The sequence below is a fragment of the Chinchilla lanigera genome, unplaced genomic scaffold (genome assembly GCF_000276665.1).
Source record: "Chinchilla lanigera isolate Chin_1 unplaced genomic scaffold, ChiLan1.0 scaffold00029, whole genome shotgun sequence".
Classification (NCBI taxonomy): domain Eukaryota; kingdom Metazoa; phylum Chordata; class Mammalia; order Rodentia; family Chinchillidae; genus Chinchilla; species Chinchilla lanigera.
The window spans coordinates 13,255,284-13,264,740 of record NW_004955430.1 but is presented as its reverse complement, the minus strand read 5'-3'; the positions used below and the strand labels follow the sequence as shown (position 1 = coordinate 13,264,740).

Genomic DNA, 9,457 nt, shown 5'->3' with positions numbered 1-9,457 from the left:
CTCATAACTGAAAAGCCCAGGGTATATACTAGTATCAGGCACAGCTGGATCCTAGGACCCAAATGTTGTCATCAGGACTCAAGTCGCTCTTTTTTAAAAAATTTTTTAGCAGAGTTAACAAAATAGGAGTTTATTTTCACTTGCAATATGATTCACCAAAGGCTGCCAATCACCCGTGCCGCAATTCAAAGACCAAGATCACTCCATCTGTGGGTCTGTTCTCTTCCAGAGCCTCTGCTGCTGGTTCCTCTGTATCCAGCAAGCAGATTGGGGAGGAAAGGTAGAGTGGAGGCTTATACAAAAGGATTTTAGGGTCTGCATATAAAAGTGGAGTTCCTTTTTAAAGAGGAAAGAACAAAAACAAAATAACAAGAAAAACAAAGACAAAAACAATACAAATGATACAGAATTTCAAAACAAGATGACAGCAAATCAACAATGGTTGTTGTATTACTTATTGTTATCATCAAAGTAGTTGCTCAGATTACCAGATAATGTATGCAAGATTGAACAAACAATTAAATATTAACTGTTCCTTTCAATAAACCAATAGAAATTAGTAGTACAATTATCTTAGCTAGCTTATATATATAATTTTCCCCTTTCTTTTCTTTTTTTCTTCTTTCCAGTTGTTCTTTCCTATTGAGCAGTTTCTTTCCCTTTTACAGTACCTATTGTGCCTTTCAGATTTTATGTACTTTTTCAGGTTCTTACAATAGGGAGACAATATGGTATTTACACATGCAGGTCTGATTTAGTTCAATTATGAGTATGGTCTGTAGTTGCATCACATTACCTACAAAAGCCTCGGGTTTGACTTTCTTTCTACATGAATAATACTCCATTGTATTAAAAACTCACATGTTTTTATCCATTCCTCAGTTGATGGGCATTTGGATTGTTTCCAAGATTTTGCTATGACAAATTATACTGCTATAAACATGGGTGCACATATATCATTTTGGCACAATGTTTTTAATTCTTCTGGGAAAATATCCAGAAGGGGAATAGCTGAGTTAAATGGGACTTCTGATCCTAGTTTTTCGAGGAATCTCCAGACTGACTTCCAAAGTGGCTGCACCACGTTTTGGTTCTGCTTCCTTTGTACTGGTTTCATTGTGGTTCCTTCACTGTGGTAGACCCTGTTCTCTGAAGTCCTTCTAATCTTACAAAGCTAAAGCACTTCAGTAAAGAGAGCTTTTCCTCCTCCATGATTCAGTAAGGGTTGTGTTATCAGTGGGTTGAATTGTGAATCATACTAACACTGAATGAATTGCTATGTTAAAAAAGACAGACTTCCATTTGATTAGCACAAAACAAAAAAAGCAAGTTCAACAGATTACCATAAAGTTTTTGAAACATAGAAAAGTGCCAACCATTGATGAATATGTAGACTAAAAAGAAAGAACTCATATATTGTTTCAACATTTGGGTTGTAGTACTATAAGAAACAGCAATTCCATTCCTAGGTAATACATTCTAGAAAAATTCATTCAACTATGCACAAATAGGCATGTGTAATAATGTTAATAGAGCACTTTGTAGTAGGGAAACTGGATGCAGATACCTACTTGAAGAAGAACAGACCCAAAGTTTATGGCCTAATCATATGATAGATTAGATATGGAGCATAATAGCAGAATATATCAACATGGATGATTCTTAGACACATAAGAGAGAGTGGAAAAAATAAGTAACAGAAATTTACTGAGTAAATGCATATACTATATTTCTATGAAGCCAAAATAAATCAGTTACATAATCCTTTATAACGGCATTCATGTAGGTTTTTTGAAGACAATAAAGAAAAATATGAGAACAATGAATGAAATTGTTTACATACTGACTACCTCTTTAAGGGATTTCAGGCAATGTAATCAGCAACGTGCTCAAGATATTTTTAGTTAATATTAAATGCTTTATGCAAAAGTGTTTAACATGAAAAAGAAGTTATACAAATATGGGTTACATTATGAATACCAAGGCAGTATTCTACATAATAAAAATCAAAATGAAGCAAATTTATGCAGTAAGTGGTGTACCAGCAATGAACAAAATACTTGAAATTTAATCCAGGCTTCGTATTCATAAAATGATCTGACTACAAGATTATGTAAAATAAATTACTTTGTAGAACACCAGAATAGCAACCATTCTGACTGTAAACTGCCTTATTCCCCTGGGGAGTATTGAGAATTTCTATGTAATATGATCAATATTGGCATGACACTTAAAGACTGCAAAATTAGAACAAAGTTAAAAGCATATTTGTAATGCAATTCTGCATAAAATATACACAATCAATCTTATTACTGAAAAATTTTGAAAACAAAAGTGCACAAGGTCCTTATCACCTAGGATGAGCCAGATCGATTCATTAGTAAACTGAGGATCAAAGTTGTGCAAGCCCAGTTTCTGAGAAATGCTTGGTTTAAATGGAGGGACCACTTGCTTTTGCTCCATCATGTCCCAGTCAACACTGCGAAAGAATGGATGCTCCTGAGCACCAGCAAATCCTGTTTGAGGATGACAGCCCAACCGTTCCTTTGGGTCCCTGTTCAGAAAACTCTCTAGGGACCTTGCATTTTTTACAGACAGACAACACAGTATGTGAATTTTTCTTTCCAAAACAAGTTGTAAGATATAATCGGTTGAGCTTTGATCAAAGTTATCAAAGCTCTCTCCAGTATGAAATGGAGATACTCCAACCACCATCTCAAACATGTGTACTCCAAGAGTCCACCAGTCAACAATGAAACCACAAATTTCTCCACTTGTAATTTCTGGAGCAAGGTAATTAGGAGCACCACAGAGAGTGCTGGTCATATCTCCTGGCTGTGGTCCTTCCTTATACATGCAATATTCAGTGAATTTAATGTGCCTTTTTGAGTCCATTAATAGACTGTCCAATTTCAACCTTCTATAAAGTATCCCTGGCTTATGAAGTTAATGGAATGCTAACTTGATTGCCGCAGAGTAAAATCTGGCATGTTTTTCAGGAAGTATTCTTTGTTGCTGCATATGAAACATTAGATCTCCTCCATTTACAAAATCTAGAACAAAGAAGAGTCTGATTTCTGTCTGAAAGCAAGAATGCAGTCCAAGAAGAAAAGAATAATTAGGTGCCTGCTCCATTATATGCATATTTATCTGTGCCTGATCAATGCTGACAAGCTCTTCTTTCACAACTTTCGTTGTATAAATACAATCTGCTTTGTTTTTAACTGAAACAGTAGTTCTTTTGCATAACTTCCTCCTTCTTACCCAGAGCAAACAGAAGTCCTGAAGACTTAAACTGGATGAAGTGTGTCATTTTCCCTGGTGTTCACAGCCTCCTTGTTTTCACCAAATTGTTCCAAACCCTCAGGACTTGAAGGGCTCTGGGGGTTTACTGCCTGTGAAGTGTCTGAAGGCCTGGATGAGTGATCCATTGGAAGGGTGTGATCTGGTCACAAATAATGCTGTCCACACTGAGTTGTGATAAGTTTGTCCCAGTTCTTGTGAACCAAGCATTTATAGTTGATACACTTATATGCCTGGCATCCAAGCCCTCCTATGCAGTCTATGCAGATGGCACAGTGAGCACGCCAGCTGGAACGTTTGGCTTGAAAAGTATGGCCACTTGCACACTTTCTTCAGAATCGTGCATCTCTCTGGTATGTGGATTTATCTTCTCCTGGACAAGGCATTTTAAGATGTCCTGGTACATAAGACGATACATAAATTAAGGGTTCAGAATCCTGTTTTTAATCTCATAAACCCTCAAGTCTTCTTCTAACTCTGACTAAGGTGTGGGAGTGGAAAACTTTTAAAAGCAAATATACAGATATCTGTCCTCATCTATTTATTTTGTGGTGAAAAGCTGTTTATGGTCAAAAAATGAGATATCTTGAACTTTAGTGCAAATGTCCTCAAAAGAGATTGGTGTCTCAAAACCTATTATGATATTTCTTCCCATAGTCAGGGCCTATTGGGTAGAAGTGTGGGTTGTGGAGGCGTCTGGGAAGCGACCATAGCAGGGTTGGCTGCCCGAGAAAACTGGCACCACAGGCTCCTTTAGTGAGTGTGGCCTCACTGTCTGTACTGACCACACTGGCTGGACTTCAGTGTATTTCCCTGCCAGGTAATTTTCAGTGGTAGTGGGTCTAGGTGGATGTACACTGGGCGTCTTGGTATTTCCTGGAGGCTGGTGGCTGTGACTTCATTCTACCTCAATGAACTCCTTTGTCTCTCTAAATTTTTTCAGCAGGCTCTGGGGAATTCTGGCCAGGGCTACTTACTGAGTGTCTCTGGGCTTGGCAAAACTTTCCCTAGGATCTTCTGAGTTCTCATACCACTGGTATTTGGGTTTAAAGAGACTTCACAAGAGTACCTTGGTTTTTCTCTCACTGGTGGTTAGTCATGAGGAGACCTTTCTCGCTGTGTCTGAGACATTTGGGTGGCTCCTGAATTGTGGCCTGGCATCTGGATGGAGTCAACTGTCTTCTCACTCTTTCACATATATTTTCTCTATTCGAGGTGCTGAGGCTAAGGCTTCTTGAAGTAGCAAAACAGCTCAGTATGTTTGCTGTTGAGCATCTCTGACCACATGAGCTCAGGAGATGGCTGTTAGTAGAGTATGATGCGTGTTAACAAGGCTTCCATGTTCTTTTTGGATATATTACCAAGGAAGTGAGGTTATGTCTTGGGGTTCCATAACCAGTCTTACCCTGTGGTAAGAAAAAATCCCATAGCCCATCTTTTTCTTCATACTAAATAAATCAGTGGCTACTTATTCTATTACTTTTTCAGTGGCTACTTATTCTATTATTTTTATCTAAGTATTTATGAATCATTTTATCTATAAGTTATTCACTTTTGCATTACTAGGGTTTGTACCCTGCATCTCCACAATAAACTATGATGTCTTAGTTACTTTTCTCATTGCTGAGACAAAGTACCTGACACCCAAAGTTAAAGGGGAAAAGGTTTATTAAACTGACAGTTTGTAGAGGTTTCAGTCCATTACCAGCTAGCTCCAAGACAAGGTGGCATGGCATAGGGGCAACCATTCATGGCAGTGGAAGATACCCAAAGCAACAGAAGAGGAGAGAGAGCAAACCTCTTTTCTTCCCTTATATTGTATGCAGTCTACCTGCCCTAGGGTGGGCATACCATTCCCACTCTTAACCCCAGCGTTGCACTAGGAATCAGTCACAAACACTAGAAGCCCACCCCCATGACTGCACAAGGCTTTGGGGGGACTTCTAGATGCAAACTATAACATATGGGTATTTTTAGATATGCACCAAGTATCTCCCTATGTTACAAAATTGGTCAAGTTGGGCACTACTTTGTAATCTTCCATCAGCTGCCCAGAGTCCTTGGATTACAGTCACATACCATCTTGCCTGATTTAGTGTGCTATTTATTTATTTTGTGGTTTTGGTTTGTTGCTTTGCTTTATTTTGCTTTGTTTTCATACAGGGTCTTACTCTGTAGTGTAGGCTGGCTTTGACTTCCCTTTGCAATCCAGGCTGCCCTCGAACACATGGCAGTCACCTTGCTTAGCCTCTAAAGGGCTGGGATTACAGACATGCACCACCATCCCTGGCTTCAGTGTGTTATTTAGAAACAGCAAAACTAGGAAAACTTTTGATAATATTATGCATTTGGTGACATTTTCACTTTGAAAGCAGCATGAATGCATTTACACTATGCATGTGGTAGGCACAGTATTGAGGGGGTCTCTCCCACAAAAAGGAGGCATTTTCTCTAAAGACTCAGTGCAATGGATTTAAGCTTAGAAAGCCATGAAATGTTAGGATGCTTATCTTTTCCATTTAATTAGGTAGTACTGAGACTTTCTAGAAATTGCCACAATAATTTTCCTTAAGACATATGAATATTTGTTTCAAACTATAGCTCCTGGTGCGGGGTGGTGCATTTATAGCAAATTGTAGCTTTGAGATGTACACAAATGATTATTCATTCTTAGCTAATGAACTTAATAGCAAATGTAGTATTAAGTATAGTACCATACTGTATTTCCTAGATAATAAAACCTAACTGGAAAGACCAAACTGGAAGTAGCCCTAGCTGATTGTTGCCAAGGTTATGGTAAGTGTCATGTGGAAAATTATACTTTACTATTCTATTGCTTGATGATGACTCTATAATAGCGGGTAAAACAAGAATAGACTGATTGTACCTGTCTTTTTTGGGGGGTTAGGTCTTATTTTGGACAAAACAAAGTAGAGTGAGGTAAGACAGCATATGGTGACTGCACGGCAGATCTTCATAAGCCCTAGAAAGTATCACCCCGTGGTGATAATGAACATGTATATATAGGATTTGAAACTTTCCTTGTATCCATTTGTAATCACTTCCTGTCCTCCATTCCCAATTAGTCAGTGTACTTTGTGGCCCAAGTAGGGAGTTTGTATTTTCTAGATGTGAGGAAACTGACCATTCAGCATGCAGTGTTTTATTTGAAAAGCTTATTCAAACAACATAACCATGTTAACAGAGAGAACAGACCTAAAGCAGCCCCTAATCCCCCAACAGGAGAGAGCCGGTCTGCAATGAAAATGAGACAATAGTGGTGAACTGCCCCCCCCCCAAATCACAACATAGGGCAGAAAGGCAGAGACTAATCAATAAGTCAGAGGCTGGCTGAAGATAACACATGGAATGAGAAGGAAAACGTGGAACCCACAGCTGTGGATATTAAGTCCAACAGCCCACTTGAACCCCCAGCTTGTGGTCTGAAACCAGCAGAGAAAAGAATATTGATCGTGTTCCCCACCTACCAACAGGAGCAAGGACTCATCTTGGCATGAATTGTAACCACAGTCTGGAGAGGAACAAGCAACCATGACTCTAGTACAAGGGAGCACCTCAAACACCCACGGGTACTGAAGCTAGATATAGAAAATAATGTCGGGTTGAATCCCCACACTGCAGATGGTGGAAAGAGAGGCTTAGCACTCGTTCAATAACACAGTAACTTTTTGTTCAGCTCACTTTTTTGTTTCACCTATACTTTATTTTTTTTCCTTTTTTCAAGGATTTGCAGTTTTCTCTTTCTCTTCCTCTCATTTATTATTTGCCTTTTAACTTTTTCTCTTCTGGTTTTGTCTTCTTTCCTTTTCTTTTATTTATGTTTTGTTTTTTATCTTTAGTCTTCTTTTTCTTGTTTGTTCTTTCAAGTGACTGTTCTCTGTCATTATTAATTTTCTTTTACTCCTCAAAAGGACACATTATCATACATTTTTCTCCCTCTCTCATCCCATCAATTACTTTTTCAAATCTTTCTTATTAAAGATTTTCCACTCCTTCCAATTTTATGAGACTAACTACTAATTTTTATGAATATCTAGATAAATAATTAACCTGATACTATTAACCTGATACTTTTAACCTGATACTATTAGTTATAAATAATTAACCTGATACTCAACTATTGTTGAGTAATGTAGTGCTATTGTAAGTAGGGGATAAAGTTGTTCTGTTTAGTAGATACTTACTGTAGATCAATAATAGGATAATATTTGGTTCATCTTAGTGTTTACACTGTAATTATACATCTGTTTTCTGTGGACAAGTCTAGTACTTTATTGGTCCTTAGATTTTACAATACTCAGTTTGTATTTCATGCTATAATTGATGCTGATTTTATTCTTCTACCCAAGGTGTTATAGCTGTTGCTACTAATTGGTTTCATCAGTTCTGTTGGGGAGTTTTTGGAGGCATTTTGTTGGCTTGTCTTTGCATGTTTCTATTTTATTTGTTTGTTTGTATTGAGGCTTGTGGGATTGCTGTAGTGGAAAGTTTTTTGTTCTTTTATGGAGACTTTATTTGTTAATGTCCACTTTTGAGTGGTGTCCCCTGAGGGTGGGCAATTACTCACCTTTGCTTCTGTTACAGTGTCCAACCACTTACAATAGTACTGCATGACTCAACAGCAATAATATAAGGACAGTCTCAGAACAGCAGACAGGGCTATGTCAATGAGCAGTTAATGAGAGACATCTTTAGTACAACAAAAGCTCAAGAAAATTGGATCCAGCTACTCCCAGATGATGCAAAGAGGACTAAGATTAATAGGAATAAGTAAAAAATTAGGATTAAGCACTAATGGCATAAAAACCCTATTTAACAAAATAATGTCTGAAAACTTTACAAGTTGGGTAAAAGAACTTAACACAGATAAGTGAAGAATGCAAAGAGTATTGGAAAAGAACTTTCCTGTCATGCAGCATAGTCAAATTCTTGGAAGTCCCGCGCAAAAATAAAATTTTAAAAGCAATAAGAGCAAAAATTCACTTATAAAGGAAATTCCATTAGAGTTGCAGCAGCTTCCTCAACATAAACCGTAAAGGCCAGGGGGAGCTCGGAGTTAAGTGTTTCAAAACCTAAAAGAGTACAATTTCCAGCAAAGGCTGATCTATCCCTGCAAAAGTGTCTTCCAAAACTGATGGAGAAATAAGGCATTTTCGTGATAAAGAGCACTAAAGACATTCATGATCACCAAAGCAGCACTTTACAAAATTTTCCAGCATATCACAGGAAGAGAAAGTGAAGCTAGCATTGGCATAATGTCTGTATCAGTCAGGGTTTTACTAGAGAAACAGATATAACACAAGTTGTACAAATGTATAAGAAATTACAAGATTGGCCAAAGAGTTGTATGGAGAAGCATGCAGAGGTTGTCTGCACACTGAAGACTGAAGGAATCAGTCCAGGGTCTGGAGTTCACTGCAGAATTCCGTGCAAGTCCGTACCAGGAGGCCGATGAGTCTGCGACAGAAGGCTGAAGGATCCAAGGCGGAAGCCAAAGAGTCTGCACTAGAAGCCAGGAGAGGAAGTCCAGGCTGAAGGTGAAGACTGGAGCTCCTCCAAAAGGAATGGAAGTACCTCTGTCTTTCTTCATCTCCCTTTTATATGATCTAGGTGATGATCCACCCTAGGGTGGCTCCTCTACACCCTAGGGTGTAGAATTGCTGAACCAGTTGCTGAGCCAAGTTTAGTTAAGCTTCTAAACTTCTCAAACTGACATAATCAATCAACAATTACAATGTTTAATAGAGTGAATATCCTAGGTAGGGTTATGGTGGTGGCAGTATTTCACCACATTTTCTGATCGTAAATGAAGTGACAGAATCCAGTCCAGAGTCAAAATGAAAGGAATCACAAGACAGCATCACCTCTAAGTGCCAGGCTGCACTGTGGGCCATTTAGATACAGTGCTACCATATTCATTACAGATTTAATTTGCGTTTCTCTCAATATTATGACATGAGAAATTTGATCTTTTTTTCACATTGTTAACAGTATTTGATATTTCCTTTTTATTGGGTATTTATTGTATCTAACTTATTCTCCGTAGATTTACTAGTTTTTTGTTTTTTCAGGAACATAAAATTCTGTATCTGTTGTAAGGATTGGTCAGTTTTGTACAGCTTGAGTTCTAAAT

At 38.1% G+C, this 9,457-nt stretch overlaps 1 pseudogene; it reads right to left on the bottom strand.

Annotated features, from left to right (window-relative positions):
• Window positions 1–2,256: 2,256 nt before the first annotated feature.
• On the bottom strand, window positions 2,257–3,958 carry LOC102006938 (annotated as a pseudogene).
• Between the last annotated feature and the right edge of the window lie 5,499 nt (window positions 3,959–9,457).